At 42.6% G+C, this 16,155-nt stretch overlaps 1 non-coding gene across 1 annotated transcript; it reads left to right on the top strand.

Annotated features, from left to right (window-relative positions):
• Positions 1 to 868: 868 nt before the first annotated feature.
• Positions 869 to 977, top strand: LOC136514708 (small nucleolar RNA R71). The gene has a single exon (XR_010773847.1). It is a non-coding gene; the product is annotated as a small nucleolar RNA R71 (small nucleolar RNA).
• Positions 978 to 16,155: the final 15,178 nt, after the last annotated feature.

Raw genomic sequence — 16,155 nt, 5'->3', positions numbered from 1 at the left:
AGAAAGAAAATCAATCTACTAATGCATTTTAAAAACTTTGCTCACTCTCAACACACAAAGAAGCAACAAGCAAACATCACATCATCCAAAAGCTCGTCAAAATTAGAAAACTTTGAAAATTCACATTTTTCCTATAACTAAATTTGCGCTAGCTCAAACTAAACTTGGTAAATTTTATCCAAATATTAAAATAATTCATTTTATTTAGTGTTTTCTATGCACAACCCAAAATCAGAAATTTTGGGGTGTGACATATCTATTCTATTATTTATATTTTCTAGAACTCTATCATTGGAAGCTAGTTTTCTAGATAAACCCTCTATAATTTTAGCTTGGCTAGAAATTAATTCTCTCAAGGGTGGTTGATTGAAATTATTGAAATTATTACCTTGAGGGTTACCTTGGTAATTACCTTAGTAGTTTAGCCTTTGTTGTTGATTCCATCCTTGATTCTATTGAGGTCGAAAGTAGTTGCTGTTGACAAAGTTCACATCCTCATGAATTTTAGGTTTTAGGGCAGCTATTCCTTGAATGCCAAGTGTTTCCACACTCTTCACATGTCATGCAGGAATCATGAATATGCATGACTTCTTGCTTCTCATTGGCTCGATCTTCAAGCTTCTTCATCAGTAGGTCCATCTTGGTAGACAATATGTCTACCTCTTTGAGTTGATGCATACCTCCACCTCTCTTGTGGGTCTGAAGACATTCTTCATTCCAACATTAGATGGAGGCCATCTTCTCCACAGGAGCTATTGCAGCTGGTATTGTGAGTGATAGGAATGCACCTCCAGCAGCAGCATTCATAGTCTCATGGGTACTATTGGTCAACCTATGGTAGAAAGTCTGCATGAGTAGCTAATTCTCCATCCCATAATGAGGGCATTTTGCAATGTAATCTTGAAAGCATTCCCATGCCTCAAGGACAGATTCATCATGTTGCTATTGAAAACTTGAAATTCTCCCACACAGAGCATTGGTCTTGCCTGTGGGAAAGAACTTGGCTAGGAAGGCAGTGGCGCAGTTATCCCATGTAGTGTTTCTATCTTTGTTGGCATAGAACCATTGCTTCGCCTTCCCCAAGAGTGAGAATGGGAAGAGGCAAAGTAATATGGCATCTTTGGTCACTCCTTTGATGGTGAAAGTGCTGCAGATCTCCAGGAAGTGTTGTAGATGTGCACTTGCAACTTCATGTGCCTTCCCACAAAACTGGCTTCCTTGCATCATATTGATGAGAGCTAGCTTGAGCTCAAATCTCTTATCTCCAACATCGACTGTTGGTCCAGTATGGATGTTGACTGTAGTTGGAGCAGAGAATTCACAAAGAGTCATGTTAGCCATGGCTTTAAATTTTGGTGTTAAGCTCGCCTTATCTGGTTGTCTTCCAACTCTAAAGCTGAAACTTTCTTGAGTTTAGCTCTAGTTCTCTTAAGTAATGCTTTTGGATCATCAACGTAGTTTGTTGGAAGGTCAAAACTGGTCATACATTACCTTGCATAAGATACAAAAGTAGACAAAACAAAGGTAAGCCTGTTTGAGGAGAGGTCAATGGTTATCTCGATGACATCAATAAGTATAAGTTTATCAATACTTCATTTGCCTAGCTACCTTCTCCGGCAATGGTGCCAGAAATGCTTGTTGGTATTTATTAACTTGTCACTTATTTTAGTAGCCACCTAATGTATGTCTACATCTCTTAACATTACTTTACCAGGTTGTCATCCCTAGTGATGATGCCACAGATGCTTGTTGGTACTACATAGCATTACTACTAGAATAACACTAAGTAGTTCTTTATTATTTTATGTGACTAGAAAGAAAAGATATATATGAATGAAAGGAATCTACAAGCGCGTAGATAATATACCAATGTAGCACTTCACCTAGGAGTATTCCAGGTATTGTTATTTATATTTTTACCATAGAAAAGGTCTAGCAAGGACATGTATTGATAACTTATGCTATTGATGGAGAAGTAAACCATAACCAATATTCTACTCACAACAGGGGTAAGTCAAGAGGTAAATGTATATATGAATTGTGCATAATAACTAATCATTGATCACATAGAGTACTCCTTTCTATGGCATTAGCATGGTTAAGCAGAATATTAGAGGAATAATTCCTAAGTCATTCTTAATTACAAGTCAAAGCATACATTGATTAGTGCAATTACACTTAGTAATCATGGCTAAGATCAACTTCATATCTACACATAAGGGATATTACTAAGGAAGATTAAGAACAGAGCTTGTCTTCCTTTGTAACTAGATCCTACTTGTATACCTATATTCGGGGAGTGGACTACAAAGGACTCAATAGGAGTGTAACATCTGCGATCTACCACATGGCTAAAATATATGGTGTATCCGTAGGTAAACAATATATAAGCACCACGCTTACACAATGTCGACCACTCACCCTATGTACACTAGAGCGAGCGCAATACGAACTTATGTATGAATATAATGATAATCTAGCTATACAAAGTATATAACCAAAGTAGACCATGAACATGATAACTATATGAATAATATTAACATAACAATTATAGCAAACATATAAAAGTAATACGAGATACAAAAGAGAGGGGGTACAAATATTATACCAAACCACACTCTTGACATGATCAGGAATCCAAGCGAAACCTACTTGCCTCCCTCTAGACCTAGCCTAACTAGCTATGCCCTAGAATATGGTGGAGCTCTAAGAATGATTAGGGTTTCTGTCTCCTCAAATGACTTGATTAGGGTTTGATGATCTAATGCCTAGGGGGTGGCAGGGGCTAGTATATATAGGTCGGAGCATCAATCCTGAGCCCTCGGATCAAACTGACTTGAATAAACAGTGTAGATGCAATCTAGGAGGTGGTGAAGAACTGACATAACAACGGGGGGCTAACAGGTGGGCCCTAGGGGCTAGCCAGCCCCACCTGGTGGTACCTCGCCCTCTGCTTCGATGTGGTGTCCTCTCGAGTCTTCTAGAACCTTCTAGGGTTGTTTTTGCTGTGGATAAGTGTGATTAAGTCTAACATCAAGGTTCACCTTGACGGTTTTCTAGATAAACCCTATAGAAAATATAGATTCACCAAAACTCATAGAATTTGTTAGTTTAAACCCCTAGACCTTCATTGGTGATTATATTTATGCCCTTATACAAGTTATATTGACGGTTTATAATGTTTGTTAACTACCGTCAACAAACTCCCCCAAGCTTAACTTTTGCTAGTCCCTTAGCAAAGCTAAATTCAGTAAATGGATCAGGAGTTGCATCGATGCTTTCACTACTCAAAAGTACACATGCGTTCAAACAAGAATTTTTGAAAAGGTGTTTAGTTGGAAGCCAAAAATAGTTTTGATATGGTTTGGTAAAGACATGATGCATCAGCTTTATATTTTTAACTCTGTTAGTCTGGTGACTCCTAGGCCCTCAAAGTGTTGACTTATGGTGACTCCTAGGCCCTCAAAGTCTCACACAACTACTGAACTAGCATGGGAGTAATGGGAAACATTTTCTATAGGTCAACTTTCCATAACAGGGAAGGCAGTTAGTAGTAGAACTCAAGGCAGGGAGGGAAACAAGTGTTAACACCTATAGTTCTACATCAGACAGGATGTTTGGCTTCTATACTAGTGTTTGGTCCTAAGGGTCTCATCCTAGGGTCAAGTATGGCTATGATACCAACTAAAATGATCCACGATTTCGTCGAAGGGAAATTCATAGATTACATCATAATGTGATAGTCTAGGAAGACCAAGCTATCATGTTATCATTATTTAGTTGATACCATAGTTCATACATGGAGAAATTACAAGTTCACAAGGTATTACAACACTTGATATCACACCTAAGTATAATGCATACTAGCGGAAATGCACACAGATCAGAGTAGATGTAGTGCATAGATGGGTGAAGGCTCCTCCTTCATGGGCAATCATCAGAGTCAGCGTAGAAAGTCAGCGGGCGTAGACTTCATCTCCTCAACCAAACTTGAGCGTAGGAACGAGACCACCTAATCCTTTTGTCCTCTGTTGTCATCATCATAGATGACATACAAACCTACCAAAAATCTTTCAGTATGATTTGTATTGGCCACTGGTTCCCACCCTATGCTTTGCTTTGCTTTGTGGTAAGTGGATTGCAAGGGTAGAGCAAAAGGCCTATTTATGGCTGTAGTTTTCCTATGCAAGTTTCCTCAATATTTTATAATAGTTCATCAAGTTTTAACCCATCTCATCCACACACGTTCACCCATCCCATCACACACATCTCACCACACTGCCTCAGTGGCCAAAGCCTAAAACGAACACCTAACCCAAGGGAAAGAAGAAGAAAGGACTCCTCTCACTAATCAAGGAAAGCATAGGTCATAGGAATGTCCATATCCAAGGACGCGGCCATACCTATAGATTGATCAACTCTGTAGAGCGTGTAAACCTAGAACCACAAGATCACCATCATCGGTGGTGCCTCACCTAGGCTGATACTAGGCTACCTTCCAACCGGTGCGATGCCACCCTACCACTTAGCCCTAGAGCACCCCAGAGTCCACCAAAACATTGAGACTGTGAGATGTAGTACCGGGCCCTAGAGGTCACTACGATGTCTTAGGAGAGTGTGGGCCATACGTCCATACCTCCCTACACTATCCACTTCCAACCTCCTAGTAGTGGCACCATACTAGCTGGTCAACATCCATCCCCCACCCATTCAAGGACGAGTGGCGTGCACATAGGGTCCTATGATCCGGTTCTCTCAACATACCAATCCTTAGGGGGACCAGACATGGTATCTTCTCAAAGGGGATAACCAACACCTCGTGCCTCAACAGAACCTCCATCTCGGGGCTTCATCCCACAAATACACTCCACCTCGGGATCTCCTCATCTCACATGCAGCCGCCATAGGTACCACTTATAGGGGATGCCTAGGTCACACCCCCCTGCTAAGACTCGTCCAATGACTCATCATAAGATCCTGCCCGATCGACTCAACCCTCACCACACACTTAAAACACATGCCATAATCTCCCTGATTGTTACCACATTACTGGCACCCAGTGCCTTAACCAATCACACACAATCCTCCACCAAGCATCACATCACAGATATAATCATAGTAGAAGTAGTAGCAAGTAAGTAAGCTAGTGTCTAACCTAATAGCAGGTGTGCAGGGGTATACATTGTGACAAGGTAATGGCTCACAAGTAATTCTACCATGCAACCTATCATAGATCATTTGCATAAAAGTAAAGCACTAGCATCTACATTGTAACATGTCTAATAGGATTCTATGAGGTTGGGTGGGACATGGCACCTGTCGATTGGTCAACCCCGAGATCCTCATTGTACTTGTAGTCATTCCCTTCCAAGTCCTATCATCATCCACATGTCCTTCCTCCAACGGGTTCCGATCTGATCAACGTTATCCCCGATGCAACTACCTCGCTCATACGATAAATAAAGCAAAAGAGCAGTCAACCACTAACCAAGAAAGACCATGAATAAAGAGGCAACAAAACATGGGAAGAACAACAACACTAAAAGAACACCAAAGGGAAAATGACTTAGCCCTCTCACCGGATATCCGATCCCTGGGCCAAAAGAAACAGAAGTGGTTGTTTGCTAAGCGCAAGCTTAAGTCTTATCCTAGCCAGTACTTCACGGCTAGATCGTGTCGACCTATATGGCTTCAATAAAAATGGCATAGACCCTAGCTCATCTTAAGCAAACACCATAGCTTGTGGTCTTTTGATCTGGGCATCATGTGTAACACCCCGGGTGTTAGTCACAAGTTAAGCAGTGAAATTGGACTTAAGTAGGATATATCAAGCAATGATTATGATCTATAGTTAAACATGTGGACCCTTGTTAAGATTTTGCAAAAGTAATGGTAAACATGCTTGTTTCATGTACATTACATCAACATGCCTCCATCTTGAACAGTGGAAAAGTTTCATGAAGATTGGTGCTAAAAAGTCACATGAAATGATAAGTTACATTTTTGCTTAAATTACTTCATTTAGCAAATGGCAACATGGGATGTTGACCAAACCTTGCTACCTTGCCCAAAGGACTCTAATTGAACTCTACCACAAAAGTCATGAAGGGTCCATGTTGAGCAAATGCCAAGAAAATGCCTCAATCGGTCTAAAACTCCAATTTAAGGTTTATCGTGATGTTGCTTTGACTAAGGTCAAATAATAGTGTGGAAATAAGTTATGAAGTTTGACCTTTAATAAAAGTTAAAGTTTAAGTGGAGTTCTACAAACTTTATTTTTGGACCAAGACCTATTTCAACTCCTAAGTGGCTCAAACAGTGGTCTCAAGTTTGAATGCAGTGCTGTTTTGGCCCCTCTGAAATATTAGAAGTCCCTGATTAGCAGTAGTGAGTTAACATGTTTGAGACATTTTCTCTTGCAAAATTGTATGGTTACTCAATTTAGTTCCTTAATAAGAGTTGAATTACCCTTTGTGAAGGAAACAACAAAATAAGTCTCATCAAGTTTGGATCACGTTTGCACCTTCACACTTCAATCCCAAAATCAAATGTTGGCTCTAAAAAGCGCACTTTGGTCTGAATGTCTAGAACTTGTTTTTAGTTTCGTTTACTCATCTTTAGAGCTCTAGATCTCTCAAATCAAGATGAATCTCACTTGGATCCTTTAAGCAAAGTTGTTCACCACATATAGATCTACAACTCTTAGTAAGAAAGTTTGATCCGCTACAACACGAAATTGGGAGTTACACAGGGGAGAAATTTAGGGATTCAGTCATCTTTTGAATTTATTTGAAATAGCTTCAGGAGTTGGTCATGGCTGACCGTGCATAGGAGAAATGTGCTACGTGGCCCTCGCACCCAGTCGGATGCGTGCCACGGTGCCCTATTCGCCCGTCTTGGACTCCCGGCACCCTCTACTCTCACTTAGTTGCTCTCCATCTCTCTCGCTCACTCTATGTCTCGCTCTTGCTCTCCATGGAGGTCAGGAACGAGCAGAGCTCGGTAGCCATGTGCTCCTGCCTCTCCAGGCTCCCACACCCCTCGCTAACGCCACCAGCAGCCCCACCTCGTCATTCTCCATCTGTGCTGCCTCCTTCCCATCGGCGTCATTCGCCATTGCCAGCACAGCCGCTACCACTGGTTTGCCTATGCACGTGGACGGGATGCCATGGACCACCTGAGGCCAGGCCAAGGCCACCCACAGGTGTGCGCCGGTCCCCTGATGCTCCACCGCCACTCCCCGACCAACGACATGGCCTCCTTCGGGCTTACTACGCATCCTCTGCTCCAAGTCACGTGAAGGACCTCGTGCAAGAATTCGATGAAAGGGTAGGTCCTAACTACAAAGCTGTTGACTCATGTGAATAGTGGCTAGAAGGCCTGTTTCGCTAGAATTTATTTTCATGGAAGTTTGGGGTCCTCGGTGCAAGTTTATTTTTCTTTTATGGCTAAACTTTGGAAAATCATAATACATCGTAGAAAAATTGTAAAATAACAAATGATGACTTTTTGGAATCCTTGTGATTAGATCTATGCAGTACACTCATAATATGATATGTGTTAGTAGAAAGTTTCTGATGTTTTTATTTATTCTGATAAAGTGCTTTTAGAAATCCTTTTAAGTTCAGATGCATATCTCAAGGTAGGAATGTCCTAAAAATGTGATTCTAGTTTTGTGAGTCTTATTTTGCCATGTGCTAGCTAAGAAAAATATTAGACATGTTGTTTGATCACTGTTCTTATGATGTTTTGATTTAATCATGATTAATGGTTAATTCTAGCTATCTTTGCTTGCTATCATCATATCTACTATTGTACCGCTCCAAATGACCTTAACATTTTATGCTAGTATACTTGTGGCATGTGTGAGCTCTGGTTAAAAGTCCATAATTTTTGGTGCATTTATGGCTGAGTTATGAATTTAACTTGATTAATGCTTGATAAAAGGTTTTAAATGGTTTATAGATAATTTATATATCTAAAAATGTGAAATGTGGTTCCTTTGCCCTTTCACAGTGATATTGTGACCTGAGAAACTATAATATGGCTATGTGTTTATAGGAAATGATGATCTTTAGATTTATCTTGCTTTTACATGTTTTCTTGCAATAGCAATTTGTCTTTTTCATTGTAATTAAATTATAAAACCTGAGCATGTGAAATTCGTGCAGTAGCCATATTTTGATAACATATACCACTCATAAAAATCTCAGCCCCAAACTAGTTGTTCTCATATATCAATAAAATTATATATATGTTTATTGGGAAAAAGGATTAATAAAAGCATAATTGTAGATAAAACTTGTAGTTGTATTTGGTGATGCTTTGAGTGATTGGGGTTCAATAAAGTGTTTCTAAATATGTTAGTGGTGGTTGAAGTTCTTGAATGGCTCATGTGTGCATGCTCTTTGTTAGCAAAACAAGTGAAACATCAAATTGTTACATTCTGCAATGGCTGCATGTGCATTTTCTATTGTGATGATAACTTCATGGATCAAATGATGTTTTCTATAAATATGGTGAATACAAAAGATGTAAATAATTTCCTTATCTTGCTTTTCCTAAAACTTCATAATTTTAGGCCTGATGGTTTAGGAGTTATAGATTTTAGAAGTTTGCTTTCAGGTTTTGGCATGTCCTCTGGATAGATCTGAATGATTTTATTGTTTGGCTCATGTAAACATGGAATCATGTATTTGTGATTATAATATAGTTGTAGTGATTTTCCTAAGCTTTCTAAAATGTCTGAGATCACTACTTTTGGTGGTCTAGAACTCTAGTTATTGCTATTCAAAGTGGAATGGTAGGTTCTATCCAAATCTGGACAGAGATGTCTTCATTGTGTTGTTTAACCCTTTTAGCTATCAAGTCACCCTTAGATGATAATAACAAAGTTTTAGATAATCTCATTAGCTGTCTAGAAAGTCTAGGATCACCCTTGTTGGAGGCCTATAACTCCAGTTATGGTTTAATTGGGTGGCTGTTATGTCGCTGTTGAGATTTTGTGCATATACTTGGAGTTGATTGCTTATGCTTGATCTTGATTATATGATTACTAGGATTAGCTTGTGCTAGATGATTCCTTAAAGTAGCTTAATTTGAGTGTCTCACTGGTGAATGCTTGGTGTTATTTTCTTGCTACCTTACCATGATAGGCATGTGCAATAATTAGTTAAATGACTTGCTCTCTAGTGCTTAAGTCTATATGATGTTACCTTGTCCTTGCCTTTGTATGCCTATTGCAATGCACCATGAGTTGTTTTCTATGCATTCATACATCTGCATTTTTCATCTCATCTAGGTACGCTAGATGTACCATGTAAAAGACATGATGTTGGAGCCAAACCCGAAGATGGAGTTTGGTGAATCCATCTAGAAGATGGAAGGACTAAGCAAGTGTCAAGATGGGAGATGCTTGCCAAGTGAGTGTCATCTAACAAACACTGACCTAGTGTTGGATCCCAAGCAAGCCCCGGAGCATTCTAAGCCTCGTATGTTTTACAAATATCATCTTGAGTCCTCTTATGTTTGATGCATTAGGTTATAAGAGTTGATTGGAGCCACTTGATGCATATAACTTCCTTGTCCAAAAACATACCTTGAACCCTATGTAGGTCTAGGATCGAATATATGCTTAGCAATGCTTAGACCGGTAGAAGTCGGGTGATTTCCTATCACCGGAGAAATATAGGTGGATACCAAAGCATGGTTGGCTATGTTGCTATCGTGGAAAATAACCATGTGATGATGAATAAACAGAGACCGCATGGGATCTAGTGATTGAGAGGTAGCAAGACATGGAGGTCTTGTGTGCATGTTATATCCCATCTATGTCGATTAAGGACCATACCGTTCTTGGCGAATCTGTCGAGATTGAACGCATGCCTCTCACTTAGCTGGCTGAATAACTTGTTCCGACCATGAAGCCAAGTAGCTCAACTCAGGCCGGGCCCTGTTCTATAAAAGTGCGCATTCTAGATGGTAGTAAGGATGTGTAGGGAGCCAGACATGAGCCCAAGGGCAGGGTAGTCCTGATCGTCCTAGCAGCTGGTCATCCCTGATTGTGCGGCGCTGCTCGAACCCGCGAATTGGACCTAAGTTGTACCAAAGGTGACCTAAGACTACCTTGGTGCATGTATGTCTAGGTTTATGTTAGGAATAACTCCCCAACTGGTTGGAATCGATTCAAATCGTCATCTCTCCCGGATAGTGAGAAACTCTGACTCACACCAACATCGTAGTAATTGAATTATGGAGTATGATGGTTATGATGAACATGGAATTATTACATCGGCTATGGTTACTATTGTTATGCTTCTAAATGGTATACCACATGTTTGGCATAGGTTAGTTGCTAATCTAGAGATGAATAGCTATAATTAACTTAACGACCGAATTATAAAATATATACCTGAATTAGTGGCTTTTATGCAAAATGTTGTCAAGCTAGCTCCACTTATAAAGCCTTGCATAATCCTTGGTGTCACTTTATTTCTAGTTTATGATGGGTAAGTCTAGCTGAGTACATTCGAGTACTTAGGGTTTATCCCACAATGTTGCAGGTGAAATTTTCGGGCTGAGGAACATGGTGGCTAACCACCGGTGGGCTCGGTGACTATATTTATTTCTCATCTATATGCTTTTGTTAGAGGATGTCACTTATGCTAGCAATGTATTTGGAACTTATATTAATGTAATCATTTGAAAACTATGTTGTTTTCCTTAACTGGTTTTAAACCCAAACTTGTACTATTATTTGTGAACCCATTTGTAATATTATTTCCGCTCCAACTCTATGTATGTGATGGGTATTTGCTTAATCACATGATCTTGATTGTGATGTTGATTTACCAAGGTCCTTCATGACACTCAGTGAACTACCGGGTTTATATAAGTGAAAGTATGTGCAAGTCAACGTGTTAAATAGGGACAGCCGTACTTGATCATGTATAAATTGGGTGGTTCTGTCACATCATGGAGATCAACAAGAACCAAAAAGAGCGGCTATGGGGGAAATGAAGTAGTTCTGGTCTCTCACAATACTTAAGCCATTATAATGGATGGGAACCAAGAGAGGGTGGAATAGGGGAGAGAAGAGAAGGAAGGTGGTCTACTTCTTCCAAACCACACGCCATGGCGAGAGATGGGGCATCGAAAGGAATGACACACAAGAGAACACAAGTGCCCAACTACTTGTAGGGTACCATGACCTAGGTGCACTAGAAGCACTAAGACATCCCTTGGGTTTTCAGCAGTGCGGTTGTCACCACAAGAACCAAAGAAATGCTACGGTCTAAATAGGTATAAGCATACAAGGGCTTAAGCATGATAGAACCAAAAGATGGGAACACGAGATCCAGCTTCCTTGATCCACTCACCATAGCAATGACGGGAATCAAAGAAATGGAATCAAGAGAGCAATAAACACCAAACAAGCAAAGGGCTCAATCCACATCTTACTGGATCGACGAGGATTGAGAACAAAATAGGAGTGAAGAATGGAATCTGCACTCTTTTGATCAACTCGTCATGGAACGGACAAAGGTTGGAAGGGAGGAGACATGGTCCCATGATCCAAAACCACACATAGGGCACCTCGACCGTGCAACTAAATTAGCACAAGGCTATCCCTAAGGTCCATAGCAATGTGGTTGTCACCGCTAGATCCGAAGGAACACTATGGTCAATGTGGTACATGCATACAAGGTGGTTAGGAAGAACAAAATAGCAAAGGAGATCAAAAGAGAATAAGAGAGCAAAAGGGGTAGAGCCCGATGATCATAGCGAGGTAACTCGTGGTCACAAGCTTTACCCACACGAGTTGGCTTCCATAAGTTCCATGACGGTCATCCCCTAATCCATCTCTTATAGACTAGGTCATTATGGGCTCATCATGTGTGGGTAGGAAGCGCACCGATATTGAGCCCATGGTGGGCACACCCTAGAGCCATAGGAGGAGCCAATGATCATGGCACTACAAAGTCAACTAAAAGCGAGGGGTCAAGTTATGCTTGGCATTACGGCCACAGTGGGGCGAACCCGTGACCAAAATGTTCAAACGAGGTACGATCCCTCGACCGGCGCGAAAGCTCGGTCCACAGTCAACAACACAACACACAACAAACCAACACAAAGAACACGACATGGAGCAGCACATAACCATAGCACTTGAGATAGAGTCCATCACAAAGGAGATAGACACCATTGCATAAGAGATAGACTGGCATGAAGGCATGGCACAGACATAGGTATAGATCGATAGCGTATGAACAAGTATAGATGACAAGTATGAAATGAAAACTAAAGCGGGAGCTATGTCAACATCAAGGATGGCATCGACAAGGTTGAAAGGTTCGACCTTGATGATGGCGGGGAAGGTGAGGCTCACTACAGAGTTCCCAGGCGAGCTATGGCAAGCTGTAGCAAGCGTTGGCCGGATGTGGCTTGCTATAGCCAGCTTTGTCCTGCTATGGCCGGCTACGGCTAGCCGTGGCCTGCTACTGGTTGGCTGCGGTGGGCTGTAGCTTGCTGTAGGCTAGCTGTGGCTGTGGCTATAGGTGGCCAAGGGTGTGGCTTCTATTGGCTAGATGTGGCAGCAGGCGATGGAGCTCCAGTGGCACAGTGCGAGGTAGCCATGCTAAAGGAAAAGCAAGGTGCGGCCTTCCTACAAGGTGGAGAACATGACACGAAGGCCGATTTTAGACAAGGACACTAGCGAGATCATCGATGAGAAGGAAAAGGCAGGGCTTTTGAGCGTTGGTGGCTGACCGACTATGCAGGCATGGCATGGATCGGCGGGAAGGTGCTACGGGATGGCGATGGGTGGTGCAACGTGGTGGCAGACCAAGGCATGGCATGGTCATATGGTTGCAATAGCCCAAGTCGAGGAGGACAGGGTAGGGGCTCATGGTTTTCATGGCTCGACATCACGGTCTTGGAATAGGAGCACATCGAGGTGCTGCTGCCATCCCCAGATGTGAGCGACATGATGTAGGCATCCCAAGACAGTAGCTTTGGCTGTATGAGGCATGGTGAGGGCTTGGGGAAGTGACAGAGATGAGCCATGACATGTCCGTGAGCGTCAAGGGGCATTCTCGGTGTGGACGTGGCGCTCTGGCTCTGGTGGCACAGATGCAGGTCATGACTATCGAGGATGGGGCACTACAGGGGTGGTGTGGCTCTAGGTTTGGCTTCCCAGCATCGACTACTACATTTGGCGAGGTGGTGAGAGGCCATGCTTGGGTATGTTGTGTTGGGGAGCAGGAAGGTGCAGCCTTGGGTGCTGTAGGTTAGCAGTGGTGAAGCACGGTGACGAGGCTGTCCAGGGGTTAATGTCGGGCTACTGCTAGAGACGCTAGCGACTATGGGAATGGCTACAAGGCTGTGACTTTGACCTCACAATAGGAAGCAGTTAGGGGCGTCGGTGAGTATCCAAGATGCAGGCTTGCTTGGGAGCTTACCCAGGCTAAAGGAAGGCTAGACATCGGGGTTGCAGAGCTCGTGGGTCTACTTGCAGACGTAGGCTGCTCCCAGCGGTGGTCTCTATAGGATGACATGGAGGGGATGTGGTGCAGCAGCTACTCCTCTAGGTGGGTGGTCAAGGTCATAGGGGTGAGGTAGGGAGTATCAGTGAAGGAGTTCAATGGCGCGGTTGATGATGTCGAGGCCTTGACGGCGCAGGTTGATGTCGTAGTTATGGTGATGTAGGTGAGGCCAGCGCTGGAGACAGAACTGACTGACCTGGCTGCTATGGTGAGTTGCCTGGTGGTTGGCGCTGCTTGGCATAGCATCGAGGTCAGCGAGGTAGAGGATGCCTGATGCTGTGGTCGCCGGGTGCTCAAGATGTGGTTGAGGCGGATCACGGCCATGTAGTGAGGGTGATGCTGCTTAGCATGTGGTGGTGGCTGTTTGGGGCTACCTTGGCATGAGCAGGTGCCTTGGCTTGGTGGAGCGGTTCATAGTGAGGGCGAGGCTTGCGGTCGTCATCGCGGATGAGCTGAATAGGGTGCGTGGCGCTGGTGATCGATGTCGCTGTGGGCTAGGAATGGAACTCATAGTGGTGGCATGGTAGGTAGGGCGAAGCCATGGCATGGCAAGGCGAGCTCCGTGGCAGCATTGTCGGTGCACACCATAGCATCGGGGAGGGCGATGTGGTGTATGACAACGCTGATGATGGACTCTAGTGGCATGGTCATCTCCATGGGTGAGCAGGAAGGGAGGGAGAGGGAGTAGGTAGCAGTGGTAGTGGCTATAGGGAGAGGCTGACCAGACAATGGTGGCTGTTGTATTTAAGGGGCGCGACCACTAGGGTGCCATGGTGTAGACGACGGGATGCGTCGACGTCCGTACTAGTGGCCACACAGCGTTCATCGAGAGGTGAGCGCAGGGGCTCTAGGGAGTGCAGGTGTGCTCCCTAGGGTTTGGGCAAGGGTGCGCATGGGCTAGATAGGTGGGCCACAAGATGGGCCAAAAGGGAAGGCGCTAGGTGACTTCGCTGGTGGTCCACGTGAGCCAGGCCTTAGGGCATGAGGAGGGGCTGGGCCTATGGGTTTGGCTACGGTGCTGGTGGGCTAGGGCGAGGAGGAGGTGACCTAGGCCATGGGTGTAGGGAGGAAGGGGACTGGTTGGGCCAGGAGGAGGGCAAGACGGGCTGAAAGAAAGGAGAGGAGGTGGGCTGCGCTGGTGGGCTGCTTTTAAAAGGGAAAAAGAAAAATAGATTTTCCTTTCATGTCTCAAAAAAAATTGAAATGGAATCAAAAGGGGATTGAGAAGAGTTCAAGGGGAGGCGAAAAAGGACTTTTCCAATTCCTCTTGGAGAAAAAGAGATAGAGGGTTTTTCCCATTTTTCTATGATGATTCAAGAGGGAAATCAAAGGGATTTAAAATGAATTTGTTACGGATTTGAGATGGATTCAATGAGGGGAACTCAAGGAGAGGATTTTGCTACAGTTTGTGCACTCCAAACTCCAAACAAAACTTAAAGCCCGAAACCAACTCAAGAACAATGGCACACACCTGCAATCAAATCTATATGAATGCACGGATTAGTTAGTAAGCTTTCCTCGGTTTGACTCAGGCCTGACCTAAAGACTACATGATTCACACATTGCAGGAAAAAATTAAAAAGTTCGTATTTTTAGTTGCACAAAAACACCCCGTTATAGGAATCTCGTCCTTGAGATTTAGGGGTGACTACTCTTAAAGGATGGATCGATGGGATCATGTAAGGTTGATGGCTCTTTCTTGATGTTCAACATGCATTAATGCATCAGGTTTTGCAAAGAAGATTTTTCAGGAAAGATTTTGAAAGAAGAGCTTTTTGAAAGCAGTTTGCATAAAACCTTTTGAACCATGAAAGCTATTTTTATAAAAGGAGTGAGGGCAATTTTGCTTGATCAAATTGGTTTTTTTGAAGAAAAGGTTGTTTCTGAAAAGAGATTTTGAAACTCACGTAAACCAAGTTCAAAATTCCTTTTGAATTCATTTTGTTATTTTGTAACCAAGGCCGTAACACCCTAGTGTTAAGCATTACATTTGGCACTTGCATTTCATGAGCACAAGCATCATCCATTCATCCATGAGCATGAGCATAAGGAAATTCATTTCATTCTTTATACATTATCACATGTGATGTTGATTATATATATGCATATGCTTGTAATCATGTATGGCTAATGTATGAGATGGTTGTGAGGTCACCAAAATACCTTAGACACACCTAGAATAATAATTGGAACAATGTCATGACACTGACCAAATTTGCTTCTAAGTGTTGGTTTCATTTGAAATGCCATTTTCATGATACTAGTTTGACCAAAGTTGAATAGTAGCTTAGAGTGTTTGCATGGTTGTGTGACCTAAATAAAAGTTATAGTTCTTGTCATGGGTAACAAACTTTATTTAAGGGTCATGACCTAATTCAGTGCCTAACTTAGTCAAAAAGAGCTCGCATGTATCAACAAAATTTTATTTGGTGACAAGAATTTTTCTGTGTTGAAGCTATGTTCAGTTTCAACATACCTTGCTTTGGAGCACTGTAGTTTGAAAACCGTTGGGAATTAGGTCAAACTCCTTTAAGTATTTTTGTAGTGTTCACGTAGCTCTACAAATTTTATCAATGAAGCTTGCATTGATTCTCCATGGATGAGGAGTACT

This window comes from Miscanthus floridulus, chromosome 16 (genome assembly GCF_019320115.1).
Source record: "Miscanthus floridulus cultivar M001 chromosome 16, ASM1932011v1, whole genome shotgun sequence".
Taxonomy (NCBI): Eukaryota; Viridiplantae; Streptophyta; class Magnoliopsida; order Poales; family Poaceae; genus Miscanthus; species Miscanthus floridulus.
The sequence above is the reverse complement of the archived record's forward strand: the minus strand, read 5'-3'. Positions and strand labels throughout refer to the sequence as shown.